This window comes from Saccopteryx bilineata, chromosome 5, assembly GCF_036850765.1.
Source record: "Saccopteryx bilineata isolate mSacBil1 chromosome 5, mSacBil1_pri_phased_curated, whole genome shotgun sequence".
NCBI classification, from domain to species: domain Eukaryota; kingdom Metazoa; phylum Chordata; class Mammalia; order Chiroptera; family Emballonuridae; genus Saccopteryx; species Saccopteryx bilineata.
In genome coordinates, this window is record NC_089494.1 from 153,648,910 (window position 1) to 153,672,719 (window position 23,810).

At 39.3% G+C, this 23,810-nt stretch overlaps 1 protein-coding gene across 1 annotated transcript in view; it reads right to left on the reverse strand.

Moving 5' to 3' along the window:
• USP6NL (USP6 N-terminal like) overlaps window positions 1-20,171 on the reverse strand; it is a 251,180-nt gene extending 231,009 nt beyond the window's left edge. Inside the window, exon 1 of the mRNA XM_066280282.1 lies at window positions 20,120-20,171. The gene's annotated coding sequence lies outside the window, so the exon portion shown is untranslated. The remainder of the gene's footprint in view (window positions 1-20,119) is intronic.
• Window positions 20,172-23,810: the final 3,639 nt, after the last annotated feature.

Consider the following 23,810-nt stretch of genomic DNA (forward strand, 5'->3'; position numbering starts at 1 on the left):
TAAAGTTGCTCGTGCAGCGGCCTCAGATGGGCAGAGCACTGCCTGGTAGGGGGCTTGTCAGGTTGATCCTAGTCCGGACACATGCGGGAATCTGCATCTGCCTCCATGAGGATCATTTAAGGGACCTCTTGGACAACATCAAGTATAACAACATTCACAATATAGGGGTACCAGAAGAAGAAAAGAGCAAGGACTTGATAACCTATTTGAATAAATAATGACTGAAGACTTCCATAAACTGATGAAGGAAAAAGACAAGTCGAGGAAGAACAGAGTCCCAAATAAGATGAACCCAAACAGGCCCACAACAAGACACATCATAATTAAAATGGCAGTTAAAAAAAAGAGAGAATCTTTTTTTATGGGGGGTGGGGGGAGGGAAGGAGGGAGAGGGGGAGGGGGAGGGTATAGAGAGAACTGGATAGAGGGTGGCGGAGGACGATCTCTCTTCAGGTGATGGGTATGCAACAGAACTAAATGACAACATAACCTGGAAATGTTTTCTTTGAATGTATGTACCCTGATTTATTGATGTCACCCCATTAAAATAAAAATTTATTTATAAAAAAAAAAAAAAAGAGAGAGAACCTTAAAGGCAGGTAAAGAAAGACAGTTGCCTACAAGGGACCCTCCATAATACTGTCAGCTAATTTCTCAACAAAAACAGGCCAGAAGGGACTGGCATGAAATATTCAGGGTTATGAAAAGCAAGGATTTACAACCAAGACAACTGTACTCAGCAAGGCTACCATTTAAAATTGAAGAAAAAATAAAGAGCTTCCCAGACAAAAAAAAAGCTAAAAAGTTTATCACCACCAAATCAGTATTACAAGACATGTTAAAGAGATTTCTTTAAGAAGAAGAAAGAAAAAAAACAAAAACATAAATTGAATAATAAAATGGCAGCAGGGAGGGGGACTGGGGATAGGGGAATAAAGAGAGACAAATATATAAGGTCTACCGGAAAGTTCTGTCCGTTTCTATTACAAGTTTCAACACGTAAGCACATGTTTATTTGGTGCATGTGTGCCTCTCTATTTTTATCACTTAATGTATACATACTGACGTAGCAAATTAACTAAAACAAAGTTGATTCATTTTAGTCTTATGTGAGAAGCCATAGTGTACCCATGGCTACTGATAAAGTTCATTTACGCCACTGTAATTTTTACGAATTTCAACAAGGAAGAAATGCTACAGAAGCATGTCTGTCGCATCCACCATATTCCCTGGACTTAGCACCCTCCGACTATCACTTGTTTTTGTCCTTATAAAATTTTTTGAAGGGCAAAAAATTCAAAATATGAAGAAAGTATCAAACAAGCACTGGTTCAATTTTTCACATCACAAGATAAAACATTTTTCAAAAATGGGATATACAAATTGCCCTCATGCTGGCAAGAAATCATTAATAATAATGGCAATTATACTATTTTTTATTTTTTATTTTTATTTTATTTTATTTTTTTTTGTATTTTTCTGAAGCTGGAAATGGGGAGAGACAGACAGACTCCCGCATGCGCCCGACCGGGATCCACCCGGCACGCCCACCAGGGGCAATGCTCTGCTCACCAGGGGGCGATATTCTGCCCCTCTGGGGCGTCGCTCTGCCCAACCAGAGCCACTCTAGCGCCTGGGGCAGAGGCCAAGGAGCCATCCCCAGCGCGCGGACCATCTTTGCTCCAATGGAGCTTTGGCTGCGGGAGAGGAAGAGAGAGACAGAGAGGAAGGAGGGGGGGGGGGGGGGTGGAGAAGCAAATGGGCACTTCTCCTATGTGCCCTGGCCGGGAATTGAACCCGGGTCCCCCGCACACCAGGCCAACGTTCTACCGCTGAGCCAACCGGCCAGGGCCAGCAATTATATTATTTAATAAAGTTTACTGACGGTAAGAAAAATTTGTATTTTGTTTTATTCCAAAAACGTACAGAACTTTCCGGTAGACCTTATATATCCCATATAGGTGGGATATAAAACTGAGACTCATGGACATAGATAAAAGTGAAGTGGTCACCTGGGGGAAAGGGGTGTGGGGAGAGGGGAGAAAAGAGGGACAAATATATGGTGACGGAAAGTGATTAGACTTTAGGTGGCAGTCACACAGCATAGTCAGCAGCTTCAAGGCTATAGAGATATTAACCAAAACCCTATGTACTCTTGTTGATCAATGTCATCCATTAAATTTAATTTCAAAAAAAAAAAAAAATCATCTCCATGTAAAATAAATAAATCAATTAAATAAAATGGCAACAACTGCATATCTTTCAATAATCATTTTATATGTAAATGAATTAAATGCTCCAATCAAATAACACGGGCTAGGTGAATGGATAAGAAAACAAGATTCATATACAGTATATGCTGTCTACAAGAGATCTAATTCAGATCCAAAGACACACACAGAATAAAAATAAAGGAATAAAAAAGATATTTCATGCACATGGAAAGCAAAAAAATAAGCAAGGGTAGCAATAGTTATATCAAACAAAATAGATTTTAAAACAAAAACCATAATAAGAGACAAAGAGGATATTACATAATGATAAAAGGATCAACCCAACAAAAAGATATAACCCTTATAAACATGTATGCATCCAACATAGGAGCACCTAAATGTATAAAGCAAATACTGATAGACCAAGGGAGAGATCAATAGTAAGACAGTCATAGTAGGGGACTTTAATCCCCCACTGACATGAATGTATAGATGTTTCAGACTAAAAATCAATTAAAAAAACAGCAGCCTTAAGTGACACATTAGACAAAATAAACTCAATTAATATTTTCAGAGCATTTTACCCCAAAATAGCATTCTTTTCAAGTAAACATGAATTCTATTCCATAATAGACCACATGTTAGTCCACAAAATAAGTATCAAAAAATTTAAGAAGACTGAAATCATATCAAGCATCTTTTCTGACCACAGTGGTATGAAAATAGAAATCAATTACAAGAAAAATACTGAAAACACACAAACACATGGCGGCTAAATAACATGTTACTAAACAATGAGTGAGCTAACAATGAAAACAAGAAAAATATCAAAAGGTACCTTGGGACAAATAAAAATGAAAACACAACAATCCAAAAATCTATGGAATAAAGCAAAAGCAGTATTCATAACAATACAGGCCTACTTCAAAAAACAAGAAAAATTTCAAATGAACAACCTAATCTTACACCTAAAGAAACTAAAAATAGAACAAACAAAGCCCAAAATGAGTATAAGAAAGAAAATAATAAGAAAGACAAGAAATAAACAAAATAGAGCCCAAAAACAAACAAAAGACAAAAGATTAATGAAACCAAGAGCTGGTTCTTTGCAAAATAAACAAGATTAATAAACCATTAAGTGGATTCATCAAAAAAAATAAAAGATGAAACAAAATCAGATATGAAAAAGAAGTGACAACTGACACCTTAAAAACACAAATTATAAGAAAATGCTAAAACAATTATATGCTAACAAACTGGAGAATCTAGAAGAAACAGGTAAATTCTTAGAAATGTATAATCCTCCGAGACTGAAGCAAGAAGAAACAGAAAATCTAAACAAACCAACTAAAACCAACAAAATCAAATTAGTAATCATAAAAACTCCCAACAAACAAAAGCCCTGGACTGGATGGCTTCACAGTTGAATTTTACCAAATGTTCAAAAACCTAACACCTATCCTTAAAGTATTCCAAAAAAGTCAAGAGGAAGAAAGGCTCCCAAGCTCATTTTAGGAAGCCAACATTATCTTAATTCTAAAACCTGACAAAGACATTACAGAAAAAAAAAAATTACAGGCTGTGATAAACTGAATTCAGCAACACACTGAAAAGGTCATATACCATCATCATGCAACATTGGTTCCATTTTTCAAATCAATTAATGTTGTACACCACCTAAGCAAAATGAAGGATAAAAATCATATCAACAGCTGCAAAAGCCTGGCCAGGCGGTGGTACAGTGGATAGTGTTGGACTGGGATGCAGAGGATCCAGGATGCAGAAACTCCAAGGTCATTAGCTTGAGTGCAGACTCATCCGGCTTGAGTGCAGGCTCACCAGACTGAGAGTGGGGTCGCTAGCATGAGCATGGGATCATAGACATGATCCCATGGTCGCTGCATTGAACGCAAAGGTCACTGGCTTGAAGCCCAAGGTCACTGGTTCAGTGGTCGGCAAACTCATTAGTCAACAAAGCCAAATATCAACAGTACAACAATTGAAATTTCTTTTGAGAGCCAAAATTTTAAACTTAAACTATACAGGTAGGTACATTGTTATTAACTTAATTAGGGTACTCCTAAACTGGCCAAAGAGCTGCACTCAAAGGGCCAAAGAGCTGCATGTGGCTCGCGAGTCGTGGTTTGCCAACCACTGCACTGGCTTGAGCCCAAGGTCACTGGCTTGAGCAAGGGGTCACTCACTCTGCTGTAGCCTCCCCAGTCAAGGCACATATGAAAAAGCAATCAATGAACAACTAAGGAGACTAAGGAGCCACAACAAAGAATGCTTCTCATCTCTCTCCTCTCCTGTCTGTCCCTATCTGTCCCTCTCTCTATCACTCTATCTCTGTCACAAAATAAAAAATATTTTAAGCCTGACTGGGCAGTGGCGCAGTGGATAGAGCGTCGGACTGGGATGCAGAGGACCCAGGTTCGAGACACCGAGGTCTCCAGCTTGAGCCAAGGCTCATCTGGTTTGAGTAAAAGCTCACCAGCTTGAGCCTAAGGTTGCTGGCTCGAGCAAGGGGTTACTTGGTCTGCTGAAGGCCCGGGGTCAAGGCATGTATGAGAAAGCAATCAATGAACAATTAAGGTGTTGCAATGCAATCAATGAACAATTAAGGTGTTGCAACGCGCAACGAAAAACTAATGATTGATGCTTCTCATCTCTCCGTTCCTGTCTGTCTATCCCTTTCTCTGACTCTGTCTCTGTAAAAAAAAAAAAAAAAAAAAAAAAAAAATTAAAAAAAAAAATATTTTAAAAAATCCTGCAAAACAGCATTGACAAAAAATCCAGGACGCATTTACAAAAATAAATACTCTCAGCAAAGTGGGAATAGACAGAACATTCCTCAACAGTATAAAGGACTTATATGACAAACCTGCAGCTAATATACTCAATGGGGAAAAGCTAAAAGTGGTCTTAAGATCAAGACCAAAACAGGGATGTTCACTTTCACTACTCTTATTCAACATAATATTAGAAGTCCTAGCCACAGAAATCAGACAAGAAGAAGAAGAATAAAAGGCTTTCAAATTGGCAAGAAAGAAGTAAAACTGTCATTATTTTTGTGACATGATAAAACTAATAAATGAACTCAGTAAAGTAGCAGGATACAAAATAAATCTCCAGAAATTGGTTGCATTTTTATACACCAATAATGAACTATCAAAAAAATTATTAACTATAAAAAAAAACTTAGAATTGCATCAAAAAATAAAATAAAATACCTAGGAATAAATTTAAACAAGGAGGTAAACACCTGTACTCAGAAAATTCTTTCTCAGACACTGAAGAAAGAAACTGAAGAAGATACAAATAAATTGGAGCATATATGTGTTCAAGAATAAGAAGAATTGGCCCTGGCCGGTTGGCTCCGCAATAAAGTGTCGGCCCGGTGTGTGGAAGTCCCGGGTTTGATTCCTGGCCAGGGCACACAGGAGAAGGGTGCTTCTCCACCCTTCCCCCTCTCCTTTCTATCTCTCTGTTCCCCTCCCGCAGCCAAGACTCCATTGGAACAAAGTTGGCCCAGGCGCTGAGGATGGCTCTATGGCCTCTGCCTCAGGCGCTAGAATGGCTCCAATTGCAGCAGAGCTACGCCCCAGAGGGGCCTAGCATCACCTCCTGGTGGGCATGTCGGGTGGAACTCAGTTGGGTGCATGCAGAGTCTGTCTGCCTCTCCCAGATTCTCACTTTGGAAAAATACAAAAAAAAATAAAAGAAAAAATAAGAATTAACATTTTTAAAATGTCCATACTCTCCAAAGCAATCTATAGATTCATTGCAGTTCTTATCAAAATACCAATAGTATATTTCACAGAATTAGAACAAATAATGCTAAAATTTATATGGAACCACAAAAGACTCTGAATATCCACACCAATCTTGAGAAAGAAGAAAAAAGTTGGAGGAATCATGCTACCTGATATCAAACTATAAGGTTCCAGCAATTAATCAAAACAGCATGTTACTGTCATAAAAGCAGACATACAATCAATGGAATAGAACAAAGATCCCAGAAGTAAACCCATGCCTATATGGGTCTATGGGTCACTTAATATATGCCAAAGGAGGCAAAATATACCACGAGGTAAAGAAAGTCTATTCAATAAATGGTGCTGGGAAAATTGGGCAGATACATACAAAAAAATGAAACTAGACCACCCTCTTACTCCATACACAGAATAAACTCAAAATGGATTAAAGACCTAAATGTAAGATTCAAAACCATAAAATTGCTAGAAGAAAACATATGCAGTAAATTCTCTGACATTTCTTTTAGCAATATTCTTTCTGATATATATCCCTGGGCAAGGAAAACAAAAAAGAAAATAAAGAAATAGGACTACATGAACCTAAAAAGTTTTCAAACAGCAAAGGAAACCATCAAAACAAAAAAGACTAAAACTGAAAAATAAATTTTAAAAAGAAAATTGTAAACATGAATAAATGCAAACAAATATCAGAGGTATAAAATGAGGAGTTACAAAAAAACACAAACACCACCTAATACTGGACAAGAAAAGCATGTAATCTGACTGGTAGATAGAGCATCAGTGGATACAGCATCAACTTGGGACACTGAGGGCCCCAGTTAGAAACCCCAAGGTCACTGGCTTGAGTGTGGACTCATAGCCTTGAGTGCAGGCTCACCAGCTTGAGTCCAAAGGTCGCTGCCTTGAGCCCAAAAGTCACTGGCTTGGGAGTCACTGGCTCTGCTTGAGCCCCTTGATCAAGGCACCTACAAGAAGCAGTCAATGGCCTGACCTGTGGTGGCGCAGTGGGATAAAGCGTCGACCTGGAACACTAAGGTTGCCGGTTCGAAACCCTGGGCTTGCCTGGTCAAGGCACATATGGGAGTTGATGCTTCCTGCTCCTCCCCCTTCTCTCTCTCTCCCCTCTCTCTAAAAATCAATTAAAAAATCAATAAAATATTTTAAAAAAAAAGAAGCAGTCAATGAACAACTAAAGTGAAGAAACTACGAGTTGATACTTCTCATTGTATACTCTTCCTTCTCTCACTCTCTCAAAAAAAAAAGAGAGAGGGAGGTGATAGGTATAGAAATATTTCAAGTTTCTTATGCTGTTATTCAGGAGAAAAATGTGGTAAACACTAGATTCTGTCTATATGTCTTCTTTCATTCATTGTCTTTGGCATGGCTTCCCTGGGGGCCATTTCATGGATTTGAGGTCTTGACCATGTGATGTGTTGGAAAGTGGGCAGAACCGACACTGTACCAGTTCTAATTGAAGGCTTTAACAGCATTCAGCTTGTCTGTGTTCTCCTGCTGTCCTCCACTTGACCCTAGGTGCCTGCTTGTCACAGAATACATAGATACTTGGCATATAACTGCACCCAACCCACAGCTTATGGCCAAACCCAGCCAACCCCAGACAAACCCAGCAAAGACTGCCAAACCCGTGAGCTAGATTTAAATGCTAATTGTGGCACACTACTGAAATTTAGCAGTTGTTTGTTACATAGTAAATGATGACTAATGCAGAGGATAAATATGTTAACATTAAACGCAAATAAATTTGTGAGGTTTTTTTAAAGAGTTTATTTATTGATTTTACAGAGAGAGGAGAGAGGGGAGGGGGTGGAGTGAGAAGTATCAACTCATAGTTACTTCACTTTAGTTGTTCATTGATTGTTTGTATGTGCTTTGACCGGGCAAGCCCAGGGTTTTGAACTGGTGACCTCCGCATTCTAAGTTGATGATTTATCCACTGCATTGCCACAGGCCAGTGAGTTTTAATTTTACTAAAATATTTTACTTACTAAATTTGTGAACATTTACTGTATACATACACACACACACACACACACACACACACATACATATGTGTATATATATAATAATGCCATCTGTATCAAGTTCCAAAATATGTGAAATTAACAATATGTTCTTTAGGGAAAATACCTACATAATATAAAGAAAAGCAAGAGAAGCCTGACCAGGAAGTGGCGCAGTAGATAGAGTGTCAGCCTGGGACATAGAGGACCCAGGTTCAAAACCCTGAGGTTGCCAGGTTGAGCGCAGGGTTGCTGGCTTGAGCACAGGGTTGCCAGCTTGAGCATGGGATCATAGACATGACCCCATGGTCGTTGACTTGAGCCCAAAGGTCACTGGCTTGAAGTCCAAGGTTTCTGGCTTAAGCCCAAGGTTGCTGGCTTGAGCAAGGGGTCACTGGCTCGGCTAGAGCCCCCCACCCCCCGTCAAGATACATATGAAAAGGCAGTCAATGAACAACTAAGGTACTGCAACTAAGAATTGATGCTTCTCATCTCTCTCCTTTCTTGTCTATCTTTTCCTGTCTGTCTGTCTGTCTTTCTCTGTCTCACAGAAGAAAAAAAAGAAAAAGAAAAGCAAGAGAATACTAGACCCCAGAGTTGAGGCTGGCAGTTTCCTCAGGGTAGCAAAAAGATGGAGGAGTAGTGGGGAGATATGATCCAAGAGGTACTGGTAATGTTCTATCACTTAAGCTGAGGGAGAGGATAGTATGGACATCATTATATTAGACCTTATAAAACACAGCAAATATAGTCTTTTGTATAAATGCAATATTTTATATTTTAATATGAAAAAACAAAATTTTCCAACAAAATTCAGAAATAAACTGACTATAAATAAAAATAACATAATATATGTAAATGTCATAAAGGAGTTAAATACACTTTTATAATCTTTAAACCATAATTAAGAAGGAAAAACAGTTGTAGTGACTCATTTACTCTTTAAAAGTTCAAGACAAAGACAAGTGATAGCCAGTTCCACTACAAATTGCAAGACAGCTTTTCTGTGAAAGACTATCCATTGTCCACATGTAGAACCAGCAGACCTACCAAGTTGTACCATTAGTGATGTCTGATCTCAGCTGTCTCATCACTGAAGTTTCTAATCTCACCTTCATAGTTGTGTAATCCCAGTTCATTTTCTAGTAGAAAATCCTAGAACCTATTTTGCTAAATTGCTATTTGTTGAATTGCCATCCCAAGAAAAAGTTTAAGAAAATTCCCTTTATAGAAGCATTATTTGTGATAGCAAAAAAAATTATAACCAACTTAAATATCCAAAAACAAGGAATTGATTAAATGAAATGTTATTAATTTACACAACAGACTATGATGCATCATTTTCAAATGTCACAAAGAAACTTAATGATGAATGAATGCTCTGCAATGTGCTTTATGCAATTTTGCACAATCAGCAAGATATAATCAGAAATGATGCCTTGACCAATTTAAGTTTATTTCCCCAAAGACTTATAAACCAATACTTAAATGATTAATGTTCAGTTTTTAAACTTAAGAGACAGGTAATATACAAATTTACTATTCATTCAATAAATATTAGTTAACTATTATGAATCAGGTCTGTGTTCTAGGCTCTAAAGACACAACAATGATCAAAACAAAAACCCTGTCCCCTTGAAACTTACATCATAGTAATTCTAGTACCTTCATTCTTAATTCAGATTCATAGCTTATTAGCTCAAATATATATGTCAGGGCATATTCCCAGGTAATATACTCTCATTCCAGATAAAGAAATAACTTTATTTAATATTAAGGCCATTATTTACTGACACAGAAAGTCTCACCATTGTACTTTCACAATTCTTGAACTTTCTATTTAAAAAATTGCTTTTTCTGTGATTTATACCCTCTGAAACACAATGCTAAACTCCCACAGCTTTAAGTATTTTCCCAGCTCATGAGAAGTAAAGCAAATCTATCATTGCTAGAGTGAAAGGAGGTTTGTTTACTCTATTCACTAAATCAACAAAGTACTTCCTGCTAATGAGATCAGAGAAGGAGATGGGCAAATGAGGTTTGGTTTCCTTGGTTTGTTTACATGTATATGTTAATGAAGCATCAGATAAGAATAAAGTCTAATTTCCCCATCTACAGGTGGAATTCAAGTTAGCTTTCCAGAAGGATTTATCAAATTCTAGTAGCTTTACACTGGTCAACATGTCAACTTCTAAGTATTTAGGAAAACAAATATCTTTTCCAAGCTTCCTTACTTATCTTAGTTACAGAGACGGGTCTTTCAAAAGTGGCTTATAATTTGTTTACATGTTACATTTGCCTAATTCTCTATACATCCTATCAGAACTATGCATAATACCTGAGCTCTACAGATAAAAGCTAAAGTGAAAGATACAGTATCTCTGATTTTCAGGAACTTGGCATCCTTTTAAAAATCAGTCAAAAATTCCAGACTGCCAACTATAATAATATGCACCATAGTAGACACCATGAAAAATATAAAGAAAAGCAGACTTGATCCTAGGCTCTATCTTCAAGAAATTCACCTCTAGTTAGATTCTAAACACAAGATGTACCTATCCACCCATTCAGTAAGTACTAATTCAGCCATACAATACTGCAAAAACTTCTCAAGGGCCTTGAGATACAACAAATAAGAGAAACCTTATCCTAGCCATTCTGTACTAACAGAACACATTCAGAAGAAAAGTACCAAGAGAAAAAAAAGTGAGACGGATATCAAGAGTTGCAGCTCATGCTAAGGACTCATGGTCAATGAAAACGAGGAAAGTTATGGGCCAAAAAAATGCATATATACAGTTGAAGAGAGAAAAATTCATATAGGATGTCAATAACCTTAGAATTCAGCAAGTTGATGACAGACTATAGGCCTTGTTAAAAAAAAAAAATCACTCAATATATAAGAAGTCCAAGATACAAATGATCCAACTGTGCCATTAACCAGCTCTAAAAATTCAGATCAAGTCACATCACTTCTCTGACCCTGTTTTTTCATCTGTATAACTAAAATTAAAATTTCAAATCTACCTACCACTCAAAATTTTCAAGGATTACACATGAAAAATGCTTTAGTAAACTAAATATCTTATATATTTGACATATGCATTAGTACTGATCCACTTTTTGTCTTATTGTATAAAATAAAGGAGTTGCAACACAATTTTTAAGTTCTATTCCTAGCACTCTAAAATTTATGACCTAAAAACTTATTTTAATTCACTAGGTAACTAAGAAAGATTCTAACTTCCTTAGCATTATAAACAGGATCAATCAATCATAGCCAGGCATGAACTGAAACACACTAGTCTAAAATGTTAGCTATGTGTTTTTTTAAAGTAGGCCAAACTCAAATGACACTTGGAAGAAGGTCAAAATGACTATTAACAGTGAAACAATCAAAGGTAACCCTAAGTTTGAGGGAAGAACCTAGATGACATTCTTTTGGCAATCCTCAGTGACAGCAAATCATCAATTTTGGAGGAAAACTTTTTGTAATAGAAAAATATTTCCCAAGCAAGTCTGAGGAAGGAGCTTAGAATACAAAGTGGTTATAAAAAGTTGGGTCAAAAATAAAGTATGACATAAACTTATGAGCAATGGCACTTAATCACCCCAAAAACAATTTTTTTAAAAATGTTCTCTTAAGCACTTAATATAGATAGTCTGCTAATGGTAGCTACTCTTAACAGTAATTTGATTACATACTCTAAAATGCTGCTTGAAAAATTAGTCTATTACTACACTATCAGACTCTTCTACCTGGTCCCTATGTTCCAAACACTAAGCATCTAATTGGAAAAGTAAAACACAAACACATGAAAAGTTACATAAAAAAACAAGATAAGGGATGTGCAATTCCAAAAAAGACAAACAGATCCAGTATTAATACAGATCAATCTATTACAGACAACAAAGAGCTAGACAAATACATTTTTAAATTATTAAAATATCAGAGGGTATAAATTGGTACAACCACTTTGGAAAACTGTTTGATAGTAACTATTAAAGCTATACACACACACACATTCTTCCTATTATTCAATAATTGCATTCTAAGAAATATATCCAAAAGAACAGAGTATAGATGTCCAACACAATATATATATAAATTATATATAAAAAATATATATATATAAATGTTCATAGCTTAATTTATAATAGCCAAAAACTGGAAACAATACAAATGCCTATTAAGAGTAGAACAGGCAAAAACTTATGATATAGTTATGTATTAGGCTGCTACTATGGCAGATTGTATTTTCTAGTAATGGTCTCACTACATTATATCTAGTCTCACATGCTCTTCCAGAATCCTGCCTCTCCCAACAGGCAGCAGAATCAAGTTCCTTTCTTTTTAAAGCTGGGTAGGCTTATGACTGTCTCAAAGTACAGACTGCAGTGAAAGTAATACTGCATAGGCTTCAAGGCCAAGTCATAAAATAACATCTGTCTGGTGCATTGGCTCTTTACCCCCTTCTCACTACATGTGGATGGGATGCTTGAACTTGGAACCAGCCACCATATAGTGAGCATACTCGGGCCACATTTAGGCACTGTGTCATCAACAACCAGACACATGAGCAAACCTTCAAACAATATGAGACTCAGCCTTCAAGCAGCCCTCCTTGAAACTAAATGAAGCAGAGATGAGGATTGCCCAAACTGCAGATTTATAAGGAAAATAAACATTCTCATCATTTAAGTCACTGAGCGGTGAGACAATTTTTTGGGCGCCACAGTAATCAGAACAAGTTCAGGGCAATAAAAAAGAAATACTACTGCTACATGCAATAACATAGTTGAACCTCACTGATACAATGTTGAATGAAAGAAGCCAGACACAAGATACTACATATTGTGTGATACCTTTCTGATGAGAGCTAGAGAATGCAAAACCAGTCTATGGTGACAGAAATTGAGTAATTGTTACCTGAGGCAGGGGAGGTGGTGGTATTGATTGGAAAGGAGTATGACAGAGCCCCCTAGGGTGACAAAAATGTCCTATATATTGAAGTGGGTATGTTTATACACTTAATTACACTTATAAAATCCTTTAAGATATATACTTAAGATTAGTACACATTATTATGCATATAGTATACCTTAATTTTAAAGGGTCGGGGGACAAAAAGCTAACAAGATAATGAGGAATTATGAGCTACAGTTTAGGAGGTAACAGAAATCCAGAATGAGGATTTTACTCTTGGAATTGTTGTCTAATCAAAGGAACACCTGAGAGGCTACATTGCACTTAGGCAAACTTGCAGGCTAAGACAAAATAGCAGAGTACAATACCCACAGAAGGAACTACCCTTTGCTTTCAGATAAGACCTTGAAAAACTGAATTCTAGAAGGGATACCCTAGAAGTAAACTAAACCAGCCCCTTATAGACTCTCCAAAACAAAACCACAGAGTGGATGAAGGTAGTCCTAAGTACATGGCAAAAGCAATGAAAAAATCCTTACCTAAATCTATAACTGCTTCGAGAAATACTTTTTTAAATACAATAAACAGTACACAATCAGAGCCTCAAGAAATAACAGACCACAGGAAAAAAAACTGTAAGTCTCGGGAATAGAGTTACTATGCTTACTCTGTCCAAAGAGATAATGTGCAAAGCTTGAAATTTTTAAAAGGAGTTAGAAATTATTAAAGCAGCACAGCAGATTTTTTAAAAAATCAAATGGAAAACACTGCATTTAGAAAAATACAATAACCAAAATCAAGGAACCAGAAAATACATGTAAGAGCAGATTAGACAAAGATGAGAATGAATTTAGTAAACTGAAAGACAGACCAGAAGAAAATAATCCAGAACAAAAAAGAAACAAAAGAATGGAAAATATAGAAGACAAGTGAAACACACAGAGGATTCAGTGAGATCCAATCTTATACATAAATGACATCCCAGAAGGAGTAAGCTAGAGCAGTGGTCCCCAACCCCCGGGGCCACGGACCGGTACTGGTCCGCAGAGAAAGAATAAATAACTTACATTATTTCCATTTTATTTATATTTAAGTCTGAACGATATTTTATTTTTTTAAAATGATCAGATTCCCTCTGTTACATCTGCCTAAGACTCACTCTTGACGCTTGTCTTGGTCACATGATACATTTATCCATCCCACCCTAAAGGCCGATCCGTGAAAATATTTTCTGACATTAAACCAGTCCGTGGCCCAAAAAAGGTTGGGGACCACTGAGCTAGAGGATAGGGAAGAAGCAATATTTGAAGAGATGATGGTTGAGAACTATACAAAAGTGACGAAATGTATCAAGTCACAACATCAAAAGGTATGTACGCTAAGAGAGAAAAAAGAGAAAAAATCATCTGAAATCAAAAGACAAACTTTAATATAGTAAGAAACAGATTATGAACAAAAAAGCAATCAACCGCAGCTGACTTATCAACAGAAACAAAGACAAAAACTTTAGAATAATCTCCAAAATCTAACATATAAATATTTGTATGTGCATATATATATATATATATATGTAAAATCTAGAATTCTATACCTAGAAAATTGTACCTTTCAAGAATGTAGGTGAACTAGCCTGACCAGGCGGTGGCGCAGTGAATAGAGCGTCAGCCTGGGATGCCAAGGACCCAGGTTTGAGACCCCGAGGTCACCAACTTGAGCGCGGGCTCATCTGGTTTGAGCAAAAGCTCACCAGCTTGGACCCAGGTCAATGGTTCGAGCAAGGGGTTACGCAGTCTGCTGAAGGCCCGCAGTCAAGGTACATATGAGAAAGCAATCAATGAACTAAGGTGTCGCAATGCACAATGAAAAACTAATGATTGATGCTTCTCATCTCTCCGTTCCTGTCTGTCCCTGTCTATCCCTCTCTCTGACTCTCTCTGTCTCTGTAAAGAAAAAAAAAAAAGAATGTAGATGAACTAAAAACATTCTCAAAGAAAAAGTTTGAAAATTTGTCAATACTAATCCACTTTAAAGAAAATACTAAAGGTATTCCTCAGAAAAAAGGAAAATTATTCCAAATGAAATATTAAGGGTATTCGTCAAGCAAAAAGAAAAATTATTCTGTTCAGTAATGTAAGAAGAAATTTTAAAAAAAGAAAACACAGTAAGTCTATTTAAATAATACCAGCATAAACCAAAAAAATAAATTTATTTATTTATATAAACGCACTTAAAAACATGGTAACAATGAAATAGGTAACAGAAGGAAATTGGCTTTAATGTTTTTAAAGGCCTTGCATTATCTGGAAAAAGGGTGAAAATTTCAACTAATATTGCACTTTGATAAGTCAAGAATACATATCAGAATTTATTTTTTATTATTATTAAAGATTTTATTTATTGATTTCTTTTACAGAGAGAGAGAGAGAGAGAGAGAGAGACTGAAAGAGGAGCAGGAAGCATCAACTCGCAGCAGTTGCCTCTCGCATGTGCCTTGACCAGGCAAGCCCAGGGCTTCAAACTGACCACCTCAGCATTCCAGATCTATACTTCATCCACTGTGCCAGCACAGGTCAGGCTACATATTAGAATTTCTTGGGCAAGCACTAAAAGACTAGAAGATATAATCCCATGTTAATAAAAAAGGAGAAAATAGAATAATTATCTTTTTTATCAACTCAAAACAAAGCTAGAAAGAGAAAAAAAGAACATGGAACCAGTGAGACAAATATATTTTTTTAGTTGTTTAAACATTAATGTTAAGTCATTGTATGCCACCTCATTAATTTTTATAACAAGCACTGGCAATACACACAGAAATATCTAGCCAACACACACATACCTAACCTTTATAAATTTCAAACTCTACATCTATTCAAATTTTTCCACTGTGACTTACTTTTCAAAATCTTATTTTACCTTATCTTACCATAGGTAGGCTAATGAGCATTAAAATGTCCAAAATTCAAACAAAAAGACACAGGAACAAAAAAGCCTAGAACAAAAAAGAGTAGCCAGGGCTACTCTTAATTTTTTTTTTTTTTTTTTTAAATAACGTCTTTTTTTTTTACTTTTTTTATTTTATTTATTCATTTTAGAAAGGAGAGAGAGGGAGAGAGAGAGAAACAGAGAGAAGGGGGAGGATCAGGAAGCATCAACTCCCATATGTACCTTGACCAGGCAAGCCCAGGGTTTCAAACCGGCGACCTCAGCATTTCCAGGTCGACACTTTATCCACTGTGCCATCACAGGTCAGGCCTACTCTTAATATTTTTAATTCACTTGCTAATTCAGTAAAAGGAAAATTCCACAATAAAATTACCATCTTGCCCTGGCCAGTTGGCTCAGTGGTAGAGCGTCGGCCTGGCGTGCGGGGGACCAGGGTTCGATTCCTGGCCAGGGCACATAGGAGAAGCACCCATTTGCTTCTCCACCGCCCCCCCTCCTTCCTCTCTGTCTCTCTCTTCCCCTCCTGCAGCCAAGGCTCCATTGGAGCAAAGATGGCCTGGGCGCTGGGGATGGCTCCTTGGCCTCTGCCCCAGGCGCTAGAGTGGCTCTGGTTGCGGCAGAGCGATGCCCTGGAGGGGTAGAGCATCGCCCCCTGGTGGGCAGAGCTTCACCCCTGGTGGGCGTGCTGGGTGGATCCGGTCGGGCGCATGCGGGAGTCTGTCTGTCTCTCCCCGTTTCCAGCTTCAGAAAAATACAAAAAATAAAAATAAATAAAATTACCATCTTTTCTACACTCATCAATGTCAGCAAGACCCAGGTGCAATGTGTACCTCAATCAAAGAATAATTATCGTCTTTAGAGCCAACAACACTTAAGCAAGCATGATGTAAAACTCCAGTCACTCTGAATCTCCCTAAAAGCAAATGAAACTATCTGCCACTTATTAATTTTTTGTTTTAAGGTAGATTGGTACTATTTTGTGAGTGGATATTTTAAATAAGGTAGTCTAAGCTCTTCTAAGGGAAAATGCCATCAAAGTTAAATTAAAAATACTATACTGACATCAGATGATAGTGTCACTATAAAGAAATCAAAGAATCTTTTATTAACACTTCATCCCAGTTTTATGGATGTAGAAATTAACTAATGGTGCTAGAGTTATAACAGTAGACACCAACTTGTGCAGAGAGTTATTTCCAGGTCTAGTACAGTTAGAGACAACTAGATTGACTGCCTTTCTATAATGGCTATGGAACAAGATAACTAGAGTATGGTACCCAGAGCCTTCTCTGTAACAATTAACAGTGGCTGCTTCTGAGCCATGGGGCACTAACTAATCTTATCTAACATTTAAAGCATTCTTATCTAACCTTTACAACAGTCTGTTCAGGGACTGCTTACATGCTCTTCTCTCATTCCCAAAGTATCCCGCCCACCCACCTCCCCTTTTTACGTACCACCTCCTCTTCATTCTTCAGGTCTTACAAGTCACTTCCTCAGGAAAGCTTGCACTGCCACCTCCAAATCAAGTTAAGTTCCCTATAGTTATATGTTTCAGAGCTCCCTGTACTTCATTTCAAAAGACTTATGCACCCCGTTGCTGAAAACAAGGTACCTAACACAGGTACACAGAAGACACTCAAGAACTATCTGTTGAATAAACAAACTTCAATTTATGATTCCCCCCATATTAGAAAAAATAAGCCTGACCTGTGGTGGCGCAGTGGATAAAGCGTCGACCTGGAAATGCTGAGGTCGCCGGTTCGAAACCCTAGGCTTGCCTGATCAAAGCACATATGGGAGTTGATGCTTCCAGCTCCTCCCCCTTCTCTCTCTGTCTCTCTCTCCTCTCTCTCCCTCTTTGTCTCTCTCTCCCTCTCTCTCTCCTCTCTAAAAATGAATAAGTAAAATAAAATAAAATAAAATAAAATTTAAAAAAGAAAAAATAAGCTTTAAAATGTAAGTTATTTGCATGAAGTTATATAGCCTGGAAATGGCACAGACCAGTTGAGAAGCCAATATTTGTACCTCTAATTTCCATGCTCTAGTCTCACATATTATAGTGAAGTGTGCTAGAAGGCAGAATTCTTTCTAAGTAATATCTTTGTATCGACGCCCACTGTAAAAATTGAGATACTGGGAAATATGTCTCTAAATACAAGTAAGTCACATCAAAGAATGTGATATGCCTTCCAAATATCACACTGAAGGGACAAATGATAACTTTCTGGTAATAAATGGTCTGAGTATTTATAACAATACCACTGCACTAAAAACAAGAATGGTTCAAGTGAAACTGCAAACATAAACCACAGAATGTAATTACTTACCTCTTTCTCTCTACCTGAAGTAGCAATTCCCAAAGTTTTAGAATTGTTGCCGAGTCTTTTGCCAGCCTCAAACTGTCCTTTCATTTCTAGCACTTTGTAACCAAAGTAGTTCTGTTTTCAATTTGCCCCTAGCTTGAATTCACTGACCTCTTTTTCACCCATTTTCACAGGCTACAAAACATAACAGTAACTTGAGATAAATGAGCACATGGTGGCAAAGACTGAGCAGTGCAACCTCTGCTAGGCACTGAAGGCCCAGCCCAGTCTGGATCCGAATGCCTGCCAGGAAGAGTCTTCTTGGTCCCCAGTAATGCTAAGGATGACCAATCCACTAACAGATGGAGCCAAAGCTATCACTTCTACTTCTTAAACCAATGGCAATTGTCCTAGTGAAAAACAGTAAGCAGGCACCAAGACATAATGTTTAGCACACGATGCTTCTTTGAATTGCTTTTGTGACAACTCAATTCTTTAAATACATAGTAAGCAAAGGAATTTCTATTAATTTAAGATACCTGTATTTGAAATTAAGACTGTGTTTTTCCTTTAAAACTAATTTCCACTTTTATTAGTATAATTCTTTTTCTTTTGACATATTTCAACTGCCTGTGTAGACCACAACATAGGATTAACACCCATTTTAAGTAATAACTATATTTATAAACTTTATTATACAAAAACAGCGAAATCAGTAATGTTTTCCTTAATGTAGGGTCTGACGGAGTTAGAAATAAAAGCAAATACTCCACTGTTCATTTGATGCTGGCTAATTTTAATTCTCATTAAGGTGACTTCAGAAAATAAAAAAGTACCCTGATTTCCCGCTAACAGAACTTCCCAGAGATTCAATATATGAGGAAGTTGACCAAGATAATCTTTCAAAGCTCTGTCGAACTTTTCTAAGTCATAAAATATTAAGTATCTAACCCAACGACTTAATTTTCTTTATAAGTGAATTAATATAGGACTGAAACCACTTTCTTCCAGCAAACGAAACATTCAAGACCGTGTCCTCAGTTTTCTTTTCCATTTGTGTCACATTAGTTCCAATGACTGGATATTGCCAATTCAAAAATCTTTCCCAGCCGCATAAAGGAGTCATTAAACTCCTGTTAAAAATCTACGGACTACCAAGCATCTGTGGGTTAAAATGGGAGGGGGGAAGCAGAAAGTTCAATCTTCACCTTACAGAAATGTTCCCCGACTCCACACATTTTCTGGCATTAAAATACCATTCTCACGCATTAGATATGCCACATCGTCACAAGGCTGTTAGCTCCAAACTACAGTATTCTGCAAACTTTGCAAAGACGCACAGATTCCCAGGCTCTCCGAATCCCTCCTTCACCCCATCCTCCCGTGCCTAGTCGTAACCAAGTTACGCAGCACGAAAGCACCAATTTAAAAGCACAAAGTTTGCCTTGGTCCTGCCCACTTGGACTCTGGAGGACGCAAGTGAAACTTGCCAGGTAGACACGTCCCCGCGGGAGCCGAAACTTGCTCTGGGGGTGAGAGGGACAGTGGGTCTCCTCTCCCACAGGACGAGCTCGACCCGGCCCGGTGCACGAGCCCCGGTCACCCGCCAGCAGACCGTCCCCGCGCTGTTCCCGGCACACACCCCCCGCACACCCCCTGCGCTTGGGCGCCCGCCAACCTGTCAATCACATCCGCAGGACCCCACAATCACGGTTCCAGAGTGGGGACAAGGACGGCCCCACGCACGTTTCCGGAGCCTGCCCCGCGCGAGCGCTGAGGGGGCAGCCGCAGCTCCGTCCACCTCCCCCGGGTCTGGGAATGGCGGCGTCCGCCTCCCCGGGGCCAAGTCGGAGTCCCTGCCCTGGAGGAAACCCGCAGGGACGCCGCCGCCGGCCACTGGCGGTGGGAGAGGAGAAAATGAAGTTACCTCCGGCGGTCCCAGCGGAGGCAGCGGAGGGCTGAGGGCTGGGGGTCCCGGCGGCCGAGCAGGTCCGGGCGCGGCGGCTACCGCAGTGCCCTCCGCCCCATTGTTTCCCTTCCAAGAGGATCCCGGCGAAGCCGAGCCGGGAACCAGGAAGTTCCCCGGCGCGACACCTCCTGCCGACGCTATGGAAACGGCCCCCGCCTCCCAGGGCGGCCGGCCGGGACCCCGCCTCCGCGCCGCCGGCCCCGCCCGCCTCACGGGCTGCTGCCAGCCGTCGCCGCCATCTTGGCGCGGCCAGGAGCCCCTTACCGGGGACACGCAGCTCCGCGTTCCCGCCGCCCGCGGGGGCGCGCGTCCAGTTTCACCCCAGTGTCAGCCACGAACCCGGGCTCTGGGCTCTGACCCCTGGACGCTGAGGGCCAGACAGACGGGGCCTGGGGCGCACTGGAGACCTTGCAGGTACTGCAGGGACGCGACAGACTTAAGCTGCAGTCCAATGGACAGGTCAAGGGACGGCTGGGACCACGTGTGCGGTCAACAGAGTAGTAACCAGGAGCATTGTCTCTGCAGCCAGAAGGCTTCGGGCTTCGTTTCTGGCTTAACTACATACTTAGCAGCTGTCACACCTTAGTCTGTTTAATTTTCCCTGTACCTCAGTTTCTTCATCTGAAAGTGGCAATAATAATAGTACCTGCCTCTTAGTTACCTGAAACAAACCAAGTGCTTGGTTGTTAGTAAGTGCAAAATAATCATTCGTTTAATAAAAAGGCATTGCTTCTGACAAAATTCTTATTTCTGTCATTTTTCAGGAACTTAATCTAAGTGTTCAGATTGGCACTGTTTTAAATAGGCTACTCTGTAAGATCCCATTGCTACTTAAAAGTTCTCAAATGTTCATCTTTTATCCCATCATTAGGTCAGCTTTCCTTTTTAATTTCACGAAAATTGTCAAGAGTTTTAATCTCCAGAGCCTTTCATTAAGAGGTGCCATAAAGGCCCTGGCCGATTGGCTCAGTGGTAGAGCGTCCGCCTGGCGTGCTGGGGACCCGGGTTCGGTTCCCGGCCGGGACACATAGGAGAGGCGCCCATCTGCTTCTCCACCCCTCCCCCTCTCCTTCCTCTCTGTCTCTCTCTTACCCTCCCGCAGCCAAGGCTCCATTGGAGCAAAGATGGCCCAGGCGCTGGGGATGGCTCCTTGGCCTCTGCCCCAGGCGCTAGAGTGGCTCTAGTCGAGGCTGAGCGACGCCCCGGAGGGCATCGCCCCCTGGTGGGCAGAGCGTCGCCCCTGGTGGGCGTGCCGGGTGGATCCTGGTTGGGTGCATGCAGGAGTCTGTCTGACTGTCTCTCCCCTTTCCAGCTTCGGAAAAGTGAAGAAAAAAAAAAAAAGAGGTGCCATAAAAAAGATGAATGATGTAAACTTTCCGACACCGTATTTAGCTGACAGTTAAATTATTTATTCAGTAGAAGCTAGAAAAGTTAGGGTGTGCAGATATCTAAAAGGCTTCTTGTCCTCAATTCCAGTAATTAGTTAATAAAGCGGGCAACTAACTGCATGGTTGTTATCTCTCCTTTCCAGCTGGTGAAAACTGACACTAAGAAACTTGGGTGCTATATGCAATATGGGAGAGCAGGGATGAAAGGAAGGCCACATCTTAAAGATGCAAACTTTAAGAACTCTGTAAGATTACATCTTAGTTGGTTTCTAAGGCTCCTTCTAGCTCACAAGTGTGATCTTAATTGTACGCTTTTAATAAAATACAAATTTATACTTTCCTTTGGGTCTTTTTTTTTCATTTATTTAAACCAAATTGGTGAAGACTAATGTTTGTTTCTATGATCCTTATCCAAAAATGGCATAAATTGTTTGATATATAAATTAAGGTAAAAACAGATCAGGAGTTCTGAAGTTGTAGGAAGCTCTTCAACATCCAAACTCTTCTTCAAAAGTTATGGAATGTTCTGATTAGCCATCTCACAGACTGGGATATCCTGAACTGAAAGGCAGAGAGGCCTCCACTCATACAGCTTTGTAGTCCGCCTTAGACCCACAGATTTCTTTGCACATGGTAGGCCCTCAATAAATGGTTAGTGATTATATTGCCTTCTTTGTGGTTCAGCTCTCATCATTTAAGGAGAGCCTGGGAACCACAGAGACACACCAGAGATGTTACTCAAGGAACATCACTGCAAACATCATAAACAAGAATACCAAGCCACTAGTTAATAAGTTTGTGGGAATTTGGATGAAAGACCCTGGCCACAGACTTATTTGGCAAAATGAAGTAGGAATTTCAGATATGTTTTTCCATAAATTATATGGGTAATTTTTAAAAACTTTATTTTGGACTTCCATTATAAGAACCATTGATTCTATTTTATATATACTTCAATAATAACCCTCTGATGCTATATAGTATTATTAAAGTTCAGAAATCACCATGTTTCCCCCCAAGTCAAAGTGTCATTAGTGAGTCATATACCTCAATATAAAACCTAATTTGTTCTTAGGTACAACTTCTGGGGCTGACCATAATTTTTATTACTAAGCAGCACAGAGGTATTATTAAATGATAAACACAGGCTTTTATCCTTCTTGCTTACTAAGATATCTCTAGGGTCGTGCTTGACATGTCGTGGGCATACAATTTCACTTGTCTACGGCATTTAACAACCTTCAAATTTATTTCAGTGATTTTAAAGGAAATAAAGATAGAATCATTTTTCCTCTAAATCAGAATGGGCAAATATTTTTTTAAAGGGGAAAGATAGCAAAAATGAGAGCAGTCATAGACAATATGTAAAAGAATGAGTGTGGTTATGTTCCACTAAAAATTTACCTATAGAAACAGGTGCTGCCCTGGCCGATTGGCTCAGCGGTAGAGCGTCGGCCTGGCGTGCGGGGGACCTGGGTTCGATTCCTGGCCAGGGCACATAGGAGAAGTGCCCATTTGCTTCTCCACCCACCCCCCTCCTCCCTCTCTGTCTCTCTCTTCCCCTCCTGCAGCCAAGGCTCCATTGGAGAAAAGATGGCCCGGGCGCTGGGGATGGCTCCTTGGCCTCTGCCCCAGGCGCTAGAGTGGCTCTGGTCGCGGCAGAGCGACGCCCCGGAGGGGCAGAGCATCGCCCCCTGGTGGCAGAGCGTCGCCCCCTGGTGGGCGTGCCGGGTGGAACCTGGTCGGGCGCATGCGAGAGTCTGTCTGACTGTCTCTCCCCGTTTCCACCTTCAGAAAAATACAAAAAAAAAAGAAAGAAACAGGTGCTTTTGACGGCAGGGCCATATATTACCAACCCCTAAATAATTATATTTAGATTATATTCACTCCATGATTATATTCACCCCAACATGAAATGCCAGATACTAAAATATCCTTTAACTGAAGAAAGGGTAAAAGCTTATCAATAAAGCACCAAACGTGAAAAGACATATGGAGTAGCAGTTAAAATAGATTACCAATTAAAATATTTTACAAATACCAAAGGTTTAAAACTACAACTAATGGAAAACAATAGATAGATATTTGCATTTCACTTTGCAAAAGTTATGATATGCTAATGAAAATAACTTAAAATGTTGCCAAAAGTAAAAGTATATGTTTGAATCCAGGATGCCATAATAACTAAGGCCAGAAGTACAATTTGTGGTTAAAACAAAAACAGAGGACATGGAGAAAAAAGTCTCCAAAGCAAACCATTC